This window comes from Lactuca virosa, chromosome 6, assembly GCF_052849685.1.
Source record: "Lactuca virosa cultivar CGN04683 chromosome 6, Lactuca_virosa_CGN04683_v6, whole genome shotgun sequence".
NCBI classification, from domain to species: Eukaryota; Viridiplantae; Streptophyta; class Magnoliopsida; order Asterales; family Asteraceae; genus Lactuca; species Lactuca virosa.
Window position 1 is genome coordinate 1,462,705 of NC_136431.1, and position 16,943 is coordinate 1,479,647.

The 16,943-nt window shown below is 35.2% G+C and overlaps 2 long non-coding RNA genes across 2 annotated transcripts; both read left to right on the forward strand.

The window, feature by feature from the left end:
- LOC145119116 (uncharacterized) lies at positions 1-1,075 on the forward strand. The gene is made up of 3 exons (XR_013713685.1): positions 1-264; positions 384-438; positions 954-1,075. It is a non-coding gene; the product is annotated as an uncharacterized LOC145119116 (long non-coding RNA).
- Positions 1,076-1,813: 738 nt separating this feature from the next.
- On the forward strand, positions 1,814-4,969 carry LOC145118931 (uncharacterized). The gene is made up of 4 exons (XR_013713549.1): positions 1,814-2,039; positions 4,221-4,395; positions 4,489-4,626; positions 4,733-4,969. It is a non-coding gene; the product is annotated as an uncharacterized LOC145118931 (long non-coding RNA).
- The last annotated feature ends 11,974 nt before the right edge of the window (positions 4,970-16,943 follow it).

Consider the following 16,943-nt stretch of genomic DNA (forward strand, 5'->3'; position numbering starts at 1 on the left):
TCCGGTGACTGTTTCCGAAAAGGACCGAGGAGAGGTCTCCAGTGACGACTCAGAAATCATAGAGGAGAAGAAAGAAGGTGGTTCTGATGGTGGGTCTTTGACCCGGTTCCCGTCTCCTTATCTTCTCCGGCAGTAATAAAAGGTGGAGCAGCGGGGAGGTCGAGGGTACCATAAGTGAAACTGTGATATGGCATTTTCTGGCAAAGTTGGGTCTGGATCCAAGAGGGTTACTTAATATTTCCGATGAGCTTCAGGGATGAAAGAGTGAGTATTGTTTTATCCGATGGTGAAGTTATTGTGTTCCAATAAGCTCACAAGTTTTTCCGGTGACCATTGTTATTTTGATGGGTCTTAGCTTATGGGTAAATCGGCTTCTATTTCAGGCTAAGAGTTTATGGTGTACGCATGCTTTTGACGTGGCAGTGCTCCAAACAAAAGGTGCAAGTTAACCCTCCTGCATATTACTTGAATAAATTCCAAAGTATAGGTGCATAGCATTATCATAATTATATTTAAACAACATATGTGGTGGCATCATATCTTATATCATAATAATATGAGTTAGTGGCTAAATTATAATATGAGCATAATTACGGTACTCCATGTAATTAAGGATATAGGACGTAAATATATTTATGGTTGTATTTTAATTACGATGAATATAGCTTGCATATGCGAAGTTTAATTGGAAATAAAAGTGCATATTTTGAGATTGGAAGTTTATACTCAATAATAGTCTTCGAGATAAGTTTTACCTATTTAATCGAAATTGTGGATTAAATATAAAACACGATAAAATATTATTAAACCATGAATTTACTTGAATAATAGTCTTCGAGATAAGTTTTACCTATTTAATCGAAATTGTGGATTAAATATAAAACACGATAAAATATTATTAAACCATGAATTTACTTGAATAATTGGTCTTATATGAGGATCTAATTTACTAGGAGGATGATCAAGGTCGAGAACTTTTGGACGTAATGATATTACGAGGAGTTGGTGTTGGTTGCCCCATCGATATCAAGGTGTTTAGAGAGCTAGGAATCCATCTTGGACACTTCAGTGATTTTATTTTGTGTTTGCTGCTTCAGGTGAGTTATCCTCACTATATCAACAGGGTCTAAGGCACCAATGTCGGCCTTTATCGGATTTGTATCCTGGTTTATTGCATGATATGCTTATTCATTTACATCCTGATAGTTAGGATGATGATATGTTTAGTGACCTGGTTAGGTCGGTATTCTGATATAGAGGATGATGCTATGTTAGTGACCTGGTTAGGTCGGTATCTTGGTATATAGGATGATGCTATGTTAGTGACCGGTTAGGTCTGTATCATGGTTATAGGATGTTGCTATGATTGATGATCTGTTAAATCGGTTTGACTATTATATATGATAGCGTATGGTATTATGTGCACATATTTATTTGATTGAGGGTTGGGTTGAGGCGGTCTTGTTTTGTGCTGAAGGCCAACATACCCAGGGCGGTCTGGATAGACTACGGGCCCAGGAGGGCATGTTAGTCAGACCGAAGGCCCGGCGAGCAGTCCGGATAGGCTGTAGGCCCTACGAGGCGGTCCAGACGTGCCGAAGGTCGGAGAGCGGTCCAGATAGGCTGAAGGCCTGCGAGGCGGTCCAGTCAGGCTGAAGGCTCATTATGCATGCTGTTGCTTATTTGTTTATATGATATGATTATATCTGTATGGCGTTGGTATTTTAGGGGTACCTCACTAAGCCTTTGAGCTTACATTTATCGATTATTGTTTCAGGTATTTCTGATGATCGCGGGAAGACGAGTGCGTGATCGTGCACCTCCTTATATTTTCATGATTGGATTCTGGGGATAGTCTGATGTTTAAACTATTTTGGAAACAAACTATAATAACTTAATGGTTTTAAATGTTTTTAAAAGTTTTAAATTTGCTCGAATTTTATGAGTGTTACACTTTCAGATGGAAGCTCTTACAATGGCCCTTCACCAACCTAAAACTTACATCGATGATTCAAGTGTTTGCTGATCGGATATAAACTGTAAGATTCTAATAATTTTTACTTTTTTTTATCCATTTTGGTATTAATTAGCAACCTGATTGAATGATTCTTCTAGAAAACCCAAAACTAGATAGCATAAGTCATAAGGTAATATTTTGTCATGATCCAATACATAATACACATATAGACATATAAAAATGATTATGATATTATATTGCTTCAGTCAATTTTTGGTTATAAGCCTATGTTTAACAGGAAGTAATAACAGAGTGTTTTAGGGTTTTACCAAGAAGAAATTTTTATTAATTTCCAAAATGCATTGGAAGGCTACATTGTGAAGCTAAATTTGACTTATATTGTTAAATTATAGAAAAAACAAGATTGATTAAAAATTACATAAAATGAAGATACTAAAATTTCACATGAATTTTTGGATTATACAACCAATAATGGCCAAGAGTACACTTTATTTCTAATTATTGATATCTTGATCAAAGTAAAACTACTTTTTTTTTGGCTAGTTTACCAATAACATAATCTAATCCTAACCTTCTTTACTTTAAGGGTTTTTTTAGGTACTTTTTATTGTGTTTGTTAAGAGGCTGTATTTGACTCCGTTAGATTCAATTAGAAGCCTCTGATTCTGTCTGATATGTCTCTTACTGGATGTGATAAGAAACTAAGTCTAATTCAATTAGATCTTTACTCCATCATTAAGTATCAAAGTGATAACCTTTAAGATTAAGAATTAGTTGTGCTTATAGATGAGCTTGCACATGGTCATCCAATCCAACAAAACTTCAATTAGCATTTGATTTTGTATGTTTATGGCAATGGCTTTATCCCACCACAATAATTGATTGCCAAAAGAGACAACTAAGTTTTTTTAACAACCACAAAATCACAAGCCTAAATTTCTGTAGTCAAGCAATGAATTTATTATTTATCGAACATGAGGTTCGGATTTAACCTATTAAAGTTGTTTTAAATACTTTTTAATTACAACTATAATTTTTTTATTTATATTTTATTATTAGATGCAAGATTTTTTATTGGTAGCTTCTTTTTATCTGAAAATAGTTGTTGTAGAACATCTAATACACATAAATTAACAATTAACTGAAGTAAAATAGATTGATTACAACTATATATATTTTTTACTTATATTTGAATCCGTGTGACATTAGAGCACTGGTAGGTTAGTTTGGCAATAAAGAGAGATTTGTTCAATAGAAATGCCATGCAAACTAAGATTTAAAAAAAAAAAAAAAAAACTGAATATTTAAATATTTTACTATATTTGATTTAGAACTGTGTCATATTTACAAGGACATAGTTGTTCTATAATACACATTTCTAAAAGACATTGATCATTTGAAAAGTGTCGTGTATAGAAAGAAAGATGGAAAGCATAAGTGATTTTTCAAACTAAACGGAAACGAAAAAGAATCACTAGTTATTTTTTAAGGAAATTAATCCGTGTGATGACAAAAAGCAAGAATGTGTTGGGGGAAATGTATCCAAATGATAGAATAAACTATCAAAAATTTAGATTATTGTAGTCATTATCCGAAATACTCAAACCCCTTAGATCCCTAGAATGAGGGTTAACCCAACAACCAATTGGAAAAAAATAGAATGTAGAAGTGAAGTTTATAAATGCCAACGGTCTGAAGAAGTGTGATCTTACAAAAGGTATCAAAAAAATACATAAGATTTTTATAGAAAGCTGTATTTAAAAAAAAAAAATATTGGTACACCATATCATCTGAGCAACTCATATAAACCTGACCTAATGTCTATGTGGCAGATCAATCACGAGTACATAAATTGGACGGTCAAAATTATTTAATGTGATACACATTGTAAAAACAATTCATTTTAACATAACTTTATGGATTAAAATTAATGATATTAGTTTCAAAGATCAAAATCGCAAGGAAACTCTAAAATAAGGATAAAAAATCTAAAGAAATCGGCTTTAATGAATAAAAAAGAAATCTTTAAAACTATAATAACCAGAAACATTTTCAAAATGCGTGACAAAATATCAGAATATCTATATCAAAATGAAATGAACTAAATCCATCAAAGCTTTTGGTCTAAAGAGTTCGGCCCACTTTAAGTTTGATGATTCAAGCCCATTTCAAATTAAAACTTATGGGCCATAGCTTCTACTCTTGAAAATCGCAATTGCCTATTATATATATAAATAAACAGCTTTCGAAATTCTGGCGCGAAGAACGACCTCTATTTTTGCGTGTTTGAGAGAGAGATGAGAGAGGATAATCATGAAATTCAAACACCAAAGAAGGAACATCTACCACTTCCTTCCAATCGCAAGGCTAAACAGATGAATGCTGCATCGAAGAAGCTCCATCATCAGCAGTAAAAGGTCAAACAATCTCAATAAGTAACAATTTCTCTATGTTTTGAATCAATGATCTGAATGTTTTGCATATACTTTTGTTTTAATTTGACGTAACAGAGCGTCAAGAAGAACTTGAGTTCTGTTCTAAATTCTGTTACTGAGGATGATGCTGGCTTAAACTTACCGGAGAAAGAGTCAATTGAGAAGGTCTCGTTGATTTCAGGATCTGTTGACTCTGATCATTCTACCGTAGAGGTATATAGAATCCATTATATTGATTTGATTATAAATTCATTGCGCTTATTTTAATTGTTTCATTTTCAATCGTTCTTCTCGTCATTTGTTCTTTTGGTATGATCAGATCGGCACAATGAGCTTAACTTCCGATCAAACTCTGGTTCCTAACAAATCGGCGATTGAAAATCCAGAAGAGTCGGTTGAGATTGCTCCGATCTCAGAGGCTTTCGTGTCTGGTAAAGATCAATCGAATGATTCCATCGAGGTATATTGTCAATCTAATTAACACTTTCAATCATCGTTGACTCAAATTCTAGAGCTGTTGAAATCTGCAAATGATATGGATGTTACTCACCCAGCGTTCAATAAGTTTTAAGCATGTAATCGCAAACACACCAATTTACGTTAGAAACAGATTTTTTGAGTAGATCTAATTCAATAGCAATTTAATGCTTTTAGAGGTGATCATTGTGTGCTATCATTTTGTTTTAAGATTTCAATTTGTAGTAATTTAGATACACTTTGAATGTTTCAGAGCTACATTGCGTCTTTGAATCAATTCACTTCACCAACGTCTGTAATTCCAATCTCATTACAAGTAACTCCATTGTCATGCACATCGCCTGCTCTGTCATCCATATCAACTCTTGAAACGACTCCATTTTCATCCTCCCCAATAACTGCTGAAGCTGCTGTGTTCCATGTTGATTCAGTAACTCATGATGAAGCCACAACAGAAGAGTCTGATCCAATCAAACTAGAATCATTGGTAAAGCATCTGAAGGAATCCATGTTTCAGGTTTTGCATTCTGCTGATATTGGTCCACAGTAAAAGAAGCTTCTGGATGGTTTGGTTAAGATGGTGATTGAAGAGTTCTTTAGCTTGCATGATGAAAGGAACAGCGTTGTTCACCTGTTTTCAAGCAGAATAAAGATCGTTATGCTGTGTATTCTCGCTATTTCTTCCGGATTCTTCCTCTTTTCAGATGTTTGGAGCTCTTATGAAGGCCCTCCACCAACCTAAATCTTTGATGGGTGATATAAACTGTAAGATTATAATAATTCTATCTTCTACTTTCACACACTTTATTCTATGCCTTTTGATATTTGTCAACAACTTGATTGATTGATTTTTCTAGAAAACCCCAAAACTACATAACATTCAACAGAGATAATTAATACATAAATATAGAAATGATTATGATATAATACATATGTGATTGGTATTTGGTAGATTGTTTTTATTTAAATTATATAAACATAATAATAGTTATCTGTAATAATGGTGTTTGTTTAAACATATTAGAAACTTCCAAAGTGAAGTTTGAATAAATGATCAAGAACATAGATTAAGAGGGCCTCACTTTGCCATTTCTTGAAAAGTGTAACATTATATTTGTTAAATGATAATCTCCCATGTGATTAGTGGGATCTTTTTTTCTACTTTAAGCCAAATAGCATATAATTAAAAGCGATTTATCTCAAATGTAACGTGGTGTAGTCCCATTAGTGTGCCATGGGGCCCATTTAACTTTGTCCTTTGGTTAATGTCCTATCCAATTTTTTTTCCCTCTTAAATTAAGCTTGTAAAACAAGTCATGTCCTAGTGTACACCATCAAATAGTTTTAAATAAATTTTAAAATTGACTCTTTCTTTTGTAAATTGATTTAATTACCATTTGCTAAATATGTTTCTATTTTATATTTAAAAAAATGTCATTTTGTATAATTTTATCTGTTTTGAAAGCTTTTTGTTATTTTTACAGAGAGCTTTCATATATAATTAAAAGCTCCAAGTCCCGACTTTCAGCTACTAGCTACAATCTTCCAACTAATTTTACCGATGGTTATTTCCATAACTTTATGGTTAATGTTATTTAGGTCAAGATGTTGTTAGATAAAGTATATATAGTAAGTTCAATTTCTTTTTTCACTTTATGCTTAAGATTATTCAGATCAATTTCTTGGGATGGATAGAAATGATTATTTCTATAAATTAGAATCATGGTAAAGAATCTAACCCACTAATACCAATGGCCAAGAGAACAGTTTGCTACTAATTATTGACATCTTGGATCAAAGTAAAACCACTTTTTTTTTGGTTGAATTACCAATAACATAATCTAATCCTAACTTTCATTGGGAATTCATTATCCCAATAAGTACTTTAATTTACTTTAAAACCCAAACTTAGCTGTACTTATATAGATAGGCATGCACTTGGTCATGTAATCCAACCGAACTTCAATAAACATTTGAATTTGTTGTTTTATGGTAATGACTTTATCCCACAACAATAATTGATCCACCAAAAGAGACAACAAGATTTTTTTTTAATAACCAGAAAATCATAAACCTAAAGATTTGTTGTCAAGCTATGAATGTATTGGACATGAGATTCATATTTAATGTATTTAAATTTTATTAAATAAGTTTCTAAAAGAGGAAAGTGATTAAAGGCTAATGAAATTTTAAATTATGTTGTATTATTGTGTTCAAGATTTTTAATTAATAGTATCGTTTTTATCTCAAAAGAATTGTTGTTGTAGAATCTTATGTATATAAACTAGCAATTTTTTTATTATGACTTATGGACGATAAAACCAACAAATTGGACTCTAGATTAGAAAAAACAAAAAAAGAGTACTCATTTAAATACTATAATATTTTGTATGCTTTCACACATCCTCGTATTTTTAAAAACCCTCTCATATTTTGTATTAATATATACTTCGATAGTTACACATCTCTTCTACAGACTTTCAAATGAGGTTAAGAAGCTTTTAAGTTGACCAATAATTAAAAAAAAAGGATAATATAATCGTTTTATTTTCATCTAATCGGAATTAACAATTTATGTTAAATTTGAGATATAGACCAACTAATCGAGCCTACCTACGACAATATGCCGTTCTAAAAAAAAATCTATAGTGATATAATCTTTAGGATTAAATATACAAAATATGTAAAAAAAATCCATCTAATACATCCCCTCAGTTTGGACATGATTTTAGGTTCATGTTGAACCGAAACCGTGAAAAAAGTTGTTGTGAAAGTTCTCCGTGAGAATATAGGTGTATTGAAACTTGCTTGGCATGTGAAGGACCTGGAATAGCTGATAGAAGTTTTCATATGCACAAAATGAATATCGATTTCCACACCTATCCATCATCAATGCACCAGAACATGTTGCAGATGAAATCATTAGCCGACACGCTATCACAAAAGACAATGGAAGCTTTGTGTATATACATGTGAAGATTATGTATCCAACTAGTTTCCGCAACCACATTCAACACCCCACCCCCACCCCTGTACTTGACTTCGGCAGTGGAGCGTGAGTATGTGTGTTGTCATATAGAAGACAATGAGTTAAGATTAATGCCAACAAATATATCGGAATTGGAAATGGACCTTTAAAAATTTGAGCAAGACACCTAATATTCGTGACAATATGTCGTAAGGTTGTGTCATCACAATAGGGTGAGATGTAGGGCATTGTCGAGACACAATAGTCCCTTTTAGATAACAAAGAATTCGTTCAAGGGATTGAAAATGAGGCTCTTGTGGCATGTGCATGAAGAGACACATTTGTTGAACTACATATGTAATATGTAGACATAATATCATTAAGTATTGGAGAGCACCGTCAAAACCATAAAAGAGAGTATCGGGAGAAAAATACCCATTGGAATCAATTGGAACCAAATATGCAATTTAGTTAGAGTTTTGGTACCTCTATATCCATAGATCAATTCTCAATTTTCTGGTTTCGATTCGGTTTATTCTGGTTTCGGGCTCTAACAACTAGGGTTGTTAAATTGTTGGAACTTAACCGAACTGATTATTAATCGAATATTTAATTTGAATATGTTCTCCGTTCCTCCATATCCATAAATTAAGTTCTTGATTTTTTAGTTATGATTCGATCTTGGAACCAAGCTCACCCATAATTAGAGTCAAATTGGCAATCAGGGTGATGATAGTTGTGTTAAGTTTGTCGGTAGAATCATTTGGCATAGTTGTGCTGGAAAGAGTGTTCAATGTCATTAACTGTTGGTAATATTTCTAATAATAATAAGGTCCTTTTGGTTGCCCTCAAAACCCAATTGAGTAGAATAAATAAAGGAGAAATTAGTTTATTAATTATTATGGTTAATAACTAATTAGAAACTAACAGGAAAATTATTTTTTGGAATTAATTAACAGTTTAATTAATTAAAATGTTAAAATATTCATTAATCAATAGTTGGTTAATCATGAATATTCCAAAACCCTTATAGACTTAGGGTTGGACGAAAATCACTCCATCCCACATGGGAAAGGGAGTGAAGTTTGTTCTAGGTTCCTTGTCCCACATAGGTGAAAGACCCCTTTCATACTTAACATTTATCATAAAGTCGAAAAACATGCCACATGCATATTGATATTTTATTACAAAAGACTAGATACAAATCGACTAACGAAGTTTTTATAAAGTTTTATATATTACATAACTTCCTAGGAATTTATACACTAAGTACAAAAGTGATAATATTAACTATTCTACATCTTCTTACAGTACATAACTATACTGGATGCTTATCACCTGCAATAGTTAAACACTGAGAGGGATAAGCGGGTGACGCTTAGTGAGTTCAATATAGGGACAATTGTATGTTATGTGTTATATGTGCAATGTGCTTTCTCGTGTTATTATGATAATGGAGTTATACCTTTGACCATGAAGTGAATGACTAAGCATCACTTTGGTATTGGTATGAAGCCTTTGGCCATGTAGAGCATGTCTCGTATCACTTTGGTATTGGCTTTGTGCCTTTGGCCATGTAGAGAATGACTCGTATCACTTTGGTATTGGCAGAATGCTAGTTAAGGCTAAAAGCCTGTATATTCTAGCAAAATGATAATCCGAAATTGTATTTTCTATGCCACTTGGACTGAAGTTTTTTTGAAGTATATCAAGTTGAAATTGTTATGTCTCATTGATTGTAAATCATTGAATTAGATTATTGGTTGATATGGAAAGCATGTCATATGATACTCATCTGCCTTTGTTGTTCTTTGTCCCTCTTTGTTTCTGTCATATATATATATATATATATATATATATATATATATATATATATATATATATATATATATATATATATATATATATATATATGGCATAACGTTATATTGTAACTGTTATTAAACTCACTAAGCGTCACCCGCTTATCCGTCTTAGTGTTGAATTATTGCAGGTGATAAACATCCAATATAGTTATGTACTGTAAGAAAATGTAGAATAGTTAATATTATCACTTTTGTACTTAGTGTATAAAATCCTAGGAAGTTATGTAATATATAAAACTTTGTAAAAACCTCGTTAGTCGGTTTGTATCCAGTCTTTTGTAATAAAATATCAATATACATGTAGCATGTTTTTCAACTTTATGATAAATGTTAAGTATGAAAGGGGCCTTTCAATCATGGTATCAGAGCAGTAGTTTAAGTGAACTAAATACCACGGATTGGTATTTAGACTTAAACCGTCGGAAGTTCAATATATGAACGGATTCATTGTGAGTATATGGATACAAACCATAGGAAAGACTTAAGTAGGATATATGCCTTAATTAAAATTATATGCTAATTGAATTGTTATAGCATGCCTTAGGTTGAATACCTCACTTGCTATAGTGTGCACTAGCATACTTTAAGGGAGATGCCTTATATGTTAATATGTGCTAAAAGATAAATAATATACCTGAAAGTGCGAGCACGACTTAGAGATATGTGGTGCCACTCTTTCTGTTTCGAAGCATCCACGTGTCAATCGAATTGTTTCTGTTTCCTCTATTCCATCGGCTCAATCTGCTCGATCTGATCCTAGCAGACAAGTACAATCTCATAATACCTTTCGTGGCCGCGATAGGTCACAATCTTTTTCTCTTCAGTCACCATCGTGTCGAAAATGTGGAAAGAATCACCAGGGTCAATGAAGAACAGAAAAGGACCGGTGATTTGCTATGGATGCGGAGAAAAGGGTCACACGAAGCCCGTTTGCCCGAGGAAGAATGTTGCATGCTATATTTGTGGTGTTACTGGCTATAGGAAACGTTTCTGCCCTACTCTTATTAGCCAAATGGCATGAAGTCAAGCTTCCGTTCAACAACTGATGAGTACTTCAACTAAAAAGGAGGAAGTGCCAAAAGCTAAAGGCCGTGCATTTCAGATTATCGCAGAGGAGGCACGCGAGGACGCGCATGTTGTGACTGGTACATTTCTCGTCAATTCTAGACCTGCTCACATCTTATTTGATTCTGGTGCCTCAGATTCTTTTGTGTCTCATGAATTTGTGCATTCTTTTCAAATTGCTTGTTATACATTCGCCCAACCGTTTCATGTAAATACCACAGGAAGTGTATTAATACTTGCTGATAAAATCTATAGAGATTGTGTCATAGAAATGGAAGGATATAAACTTTCTTGTTAACGTGATTCCTATCTCCTTGCCCAACTTTGATATCATTCTCGGCATGAAACTTTTCGAAGTGATAAGGAGACTTACGATAGTTGACATCGATAACTTCATAAATAAACAGTCAAGGGACATCGTAAAATAAAATCTATCAAGTGATACCGTAAATAGTGTATTAATACCTATGGAGTGGTGTTGTACATTCAAACTATGTTTGATGAAATAATAACACATTTGGAGGAATGTTGTGTGTTCAAAGTACATTCGGACGAGATGAATGTTTTGGTGTAATCCATGAAGTTGTTCCACCGCTGACCAGATTGAAGCAGTGATTGCTTACAGAGTTAGAAGAGCTGAAAATGGTGATAAATACTTCGACAATATCGAAATTGATGATTATGCAATATTAAGAAGAATTCAATGGAGATTAAAGGAAAGGCTAACAAAGTTTTCTGACTCAATAGGACAAGACTTTGTCTAATATTGTGATGTAGTATGCAGTTCGAGTAGTATGGTAAGAGCTGATATGTAACCTTATACAAGATGCTCAGACTTAGTATTTAATAATACTGAGTGACAATTGACTCCTATCACATCCTTATGAAAGTTACATAGTATGTTAAGCCAACTTTAATATACGTGATTAGGATGGTGAAATGAGTCATTTAGTTGTGAAAGGCTGAATGACTTACTAGTCAGAGTAAGGTAGAGTATATAGACAGAGAAAGAAGTTGAAGCTAGTAGAACATGTTGAGATACAAATAAAATGCAGACCTTCTAAGATTAATGACGATGTCATGGAAGGATGATATACATGAAAACTTTCATGAGTTAGAAAATGATACAAATAGTTGGAGATCGTTTGTCTCCACGCTGCTAGAGTAAATTCTAGTATAGTGTACCTTGCAGAGTGGACACTACCTAAGAAAGAATTTATATGACGAATTTGGAAGTGAAATTCGTATTGACCTAGGAAAAATATTAGAATATGTTAGATCGAGCATATACGTGAGAAGGATTCTAAAAATGGCGAGTCTAGGAAATCCAAGATGTGTTTGATAAAGATGTGAAATCCGTAGTTGAGTCTAGGAGAAATTATTGTATGTGCTTGTTTGAACACACTTAGGTGTGATAAGTTGCTTTGTGAAAACTTTTGAATAGTAACTTGGGAACCGCGAGACAATTCTTGGGACCAGTATGAGTAGGTGTGAATAGTAGTAGAGGCCTATACTACTGGAAGCACAAGACTCACACTTGGATCAGGGAAAGTCACAAGGTTACCAAGAAGCTAGTAATTGATTCCATTTTTGTTCAAGTATGTCATTACCTTCGTTTCGGTGATGACTAAGAAAATGATTTTCGTTCAGACCTTAGTGGTCATAAAGAATCGAGTCCGACTAATGTAGGTCTGCGAAGTGAAGTGATTGGTTCAGAGAACCATGTTCTGTATAGTCACGAAACTTCAGTCGGGAAATTGAAGAAGGTGATGGTTGAGGTAGTCTATAGAAGTATAACAACCTTCATTAAAGGATTAAGAAACCATTAACTAGAAATGCTACCTACTATGAAGATATTATATCACATTAAAATATGAAGGAAGATTTCTTCCGTGATAGTATTAGACTAATAGAGACAAGAGTCTGTTTTGTTGTATGTCTTTTGCGTTATGAAATCAATGATCATTAGAATATGACCATTCGAGTTGTTGTTGTAGAAAAAGTGAAGACCTAATCTTGGATTGAGTCTATAAACCCAAATTTAAGAAGGAGCAAGAGTCTGCAATGAGAAGAGAGTGCAAGTTTGAGCACCACTATCAATTAAGAAGTCCAAGAGTTTGTTTAACAAGTCAAAGCGGAGCACCAAAAGCCAAATGGAATTACAGAAGCTCCAATGGAGAAATACGCGCAAGTATACTTGGACGAAATTGTTGCAAGACATGGTGTGCCACTAAAGAGATCGTGATACTCGCTTCACTTCTTATTTTTGGGTGAGTATGCAACGTGAATTGGGATCTTGAGTTTCTCTCAGCACAACTTATCATCCCCAGACAGATAGTCAGACGGAGAGAACTATCCAAACAGTGGAAGATATGCTTCGTGCATGCGTCTTGGAGTTTGGTGGTAACTGGGACAAGTACTTACCTCTGGTCGAATTTTCATATAATAACAGTTACCACGCTTCAATCAAAATGCCACCATATGAAGCACTATATGGACGTAGATGCCGTACTCCATTATGTTGGCGTGATGTAGGACATAAAATCCTTGGAGGCCCTGAATTGATTCAAGATACCACTGACAAGATTCAAATTATACGAGAAAGAATGAAAGCGGCCCAGGATCGACAGAAGTCCTATGCAGAAAAGAGGAGACGACCCATAGAATTCCAGTTGGGTGATTTCGTAATGCTGAAGGTATCTCCATGGAAAGGCATTATGCGATTTGGGAAGAAAGGAAAATTGAGTCTTAAATTTGTTGGATCTTTCAAAATAATCCAGAGAATTTGTAAGCAAGCATATCGGTTAGAATTGCCCGAAAATTTGGCAGGTATTCATGATGTGTTTCATGTGAGTTATCTGCGTAAATGTTTGATGCATGTATGACAAAACGGTTCCGTTATCCGAGGTGAAACTGGATAATAAATTAAGATATGTAGAAGAGCCCGAAGAGATTATAAACGAGAGAACGATTGATCTACGTAATAAAGAAGTAGAGTTAGTGCGTCTTAAGTGGAAACATCATCGAGGCCCAAATTATACTTGAGAAAATAAGAACGGGATAAGAGCGAAATATCCCCATTTGTTTAAATCGTTGTGATTTCGAGGACGAAATCCTCAAAAGGAGGAGGTATTTGTAACATACACGTTCAGTTATCGTGTTTTGTTAGTTTAAAAAGGAATATTATTAAATATTATATGGTTTTGAGCATTGATTTTAACAAGATAGTTTTATGAAATTTGAAGTAAAACTATATTTAGAATCATCCGGGAAGTATTGGAAGTCTTATGAGATTCCGATCAAAAGTCAACTATTGAAATTAACGAAAATATAAAGTTAGAAATAAGTAAAAATAATGTTATTGAAAGTTGTTATCTCGTTAGAAACATTTAGGCGAAAACCTCATCGAAATCCGAGTTATGACGAAGAAGTTATGACTCATTAAAGTTTCGCGACAGAACCGGTACGACGCCATATGACGTAAAAAGTGAGTTTACAATAAACTACTTTTAGCCTTTGTGATCTAAATGAAAGTCGTAGTATTCGTTAAACCGAGAACTTTCATAAAAAGAACGTCCAAATCTGACTTCGTATGAGGAAGTTATGATTTTTTCGAAGATTCGACATAACAGTACACAACCCGAAACTTGAAATAAAGATCGAGTGATTTTTAGCCGATACAACTTAAAAAAGAATCGAAGGTCTCGTCAATAGTAGTACAACAATAAAAAGACAAACAAAAACGGACGTCGGATGAAGAAGTTATGAATTTTTAACGGACTTTTCTTGTCCCGACCCGTTAAAAATATACTATTAAAAATGAAGTCAAAATTAGCCGACGGAATCTAAACGAAATTTGTAGGGTATAATCTCACCTACGCGTGGATATAAATAACGTCAAAAACGGAGCTCGTATGCGAAAGATATGAAATTTTGAAGTTTATGGCACAAATTACGAGGCTGGACCGGAGAAGTACGCCCAGCGTACTACGAAGACACGTATCAGCCACCTAGCGCCTTCGCATGATGGACGTGTGTCCTAAATGTGCTACGTACGAGGCCCGGGTTCCGATCAGAAGCGACGTCTCACTCTACGCCCGATGTCGGAAAGAATACTCTGGTCGTAGAGTCAAATCTTTGACTATGACTATCCATTCACACTTGTCCACACAAATTAAGGAGGCTCAGCTTGAAGCTTTGAAACCTGAAAATGTGGCGGGTGAATCCTTGAGAGGGATGGATAAGAACTTGGTAGTCAAGGGTGGCGGAGCCTTATATCTCATGGATCGGATCTGGACACCGAAACACGGTGGTTTCAGAGACTTGGTCATGACCGAAGCTCACAACACTCGATATTCCGTCCACCCAGGTTCAGATAAGATGTATCTGGATCTTAAAAAGTTATACTGGTGGCCTAACATGAAAGCAGAGATTGCTACCTTCGTGAGTAAATGCCTTACTTGCGCCAAGGTTAAGGTCGAATACCAGAAACCATCAGGTTTACTTCAGCAACCGGAGATACCTGAATGGAAGTGGGAGTGGATCACGATGGACTTCATAACCAAGTTTTCCAAGACAACGGGTGGCCTCGATACCATTTGGGTGATCGTAGACAGGTTAACAAAGTCCGCACACTTCCTGCCTATCAAAGAGACTGACAAGATGGAGAAACTAACAAGAACATAAATTAGGGAGATCGTACGACTGCATGGTGTTCCCATATCCATTATCTCTGATAGAGATAGTAGATTCACTTCGAGGTTCTGGCAGTCGCTACAAAGTTCCCTTGGAACTAGGCTGGACATGAGTACAGTCTACCATCCGCAAACCGACGGACAAAGTGAGAGGACTATTCAAACCTTGGAAGACATGTTGCGAGCCTGCGTGATAGACTTTGGGAAGGCATGGGATACTCATTTACCCCTTGTCGAGTTTTCCTACAACAATAGCTATCACACGAGCATAAAGGATGCTCCATTTGAATCCCTCTATGGTCGTAAGTGCAGATCCCCTCTGTGCTGGGCTGAGGTGGGCGACACTCAGTTAGTTAAAGGACGAGTTCCTGACAGCACTCTCACAGGTCCAGAGATCATTTGGGAAACGACAGAGAAGATCGTTCATATTCGTGAATGATTGAAAGCCTCTAGAGACCGACAGAAAAGCTACGCAGACAAGAGAAGGAAACCGTTGGAATTCTAGGTGGGCGACCGTGTTCTATTAAAGGTCTCACCCTGGAAGGGCTTGATACGCTTCGGAAAGCGTGGAAAGCTAAATCCAAGATACGTAGGGCCTTTCGAGATTCTCGCTAGAATCGGCCCAGTAGTTTACAAACTCAAACTACCTCGCGAACTCAGTAACGTACATTCTACTTTCCACGTCTCGAACTAGAAAAAGTGTCTGTCCAATGAGACACTTGTAATCCCACTCGACGAGATCGAGATCAACGAGAGCCTCAACTTCGTGGAAGAACCTGTAGAGATCATGGACCGAGAGGTCAAACAAACGAAGCAAAGCCGTATCCCGATAGTGAAGGTTCGCTGGAATGCCAAGCGAGGACCTGAATTCACTTGGGAGCGCGAGGATCAGCTGAAACTGAATTATCCTCATCTTTTCGTTTAGTTATTTGTAATAGCTTAATTGTTTAAACTCTAATTTCGGGACGATATTCTCTCTAACGGGGGGATGATGTGACAACCCGAAATTTCCATCTTATACAATCGTGCAATTCAATCAAAGACAGACTTGTTTCTGCTATCTTTTAGCATTGTTTAGAGTCAATTTGAGTGTTCTAAGCCTAGTACTTTCAAAGTTAGGGTTTAGAAATGAGTTCCATAAGTTCACCACTTTGCAAAATGGCCAAACACTCCATCATGAGGAGTGTATGGCCGTACACTTGGGTGTGCGGCCGCACACCCCCCTCCTGGTCATACACTCTCAAGTATATAGGTGAGACTTAGCCTTCATTCAACTCTTTTCACACTCCTAAGCCAAGAAATCGATTTCTCTCTCAAGTATCATCCGATTTTTCATCTAGATCTTCAAGTTGTAAGTGTTTCTTCCTTTGATTTGTTGATTCATTACACTATCTAGTAAGGATCCATGATTTCATCCATGAAATTAATCCTTTTGTTTAGATCTTCAAGAGTTCTTCAGTT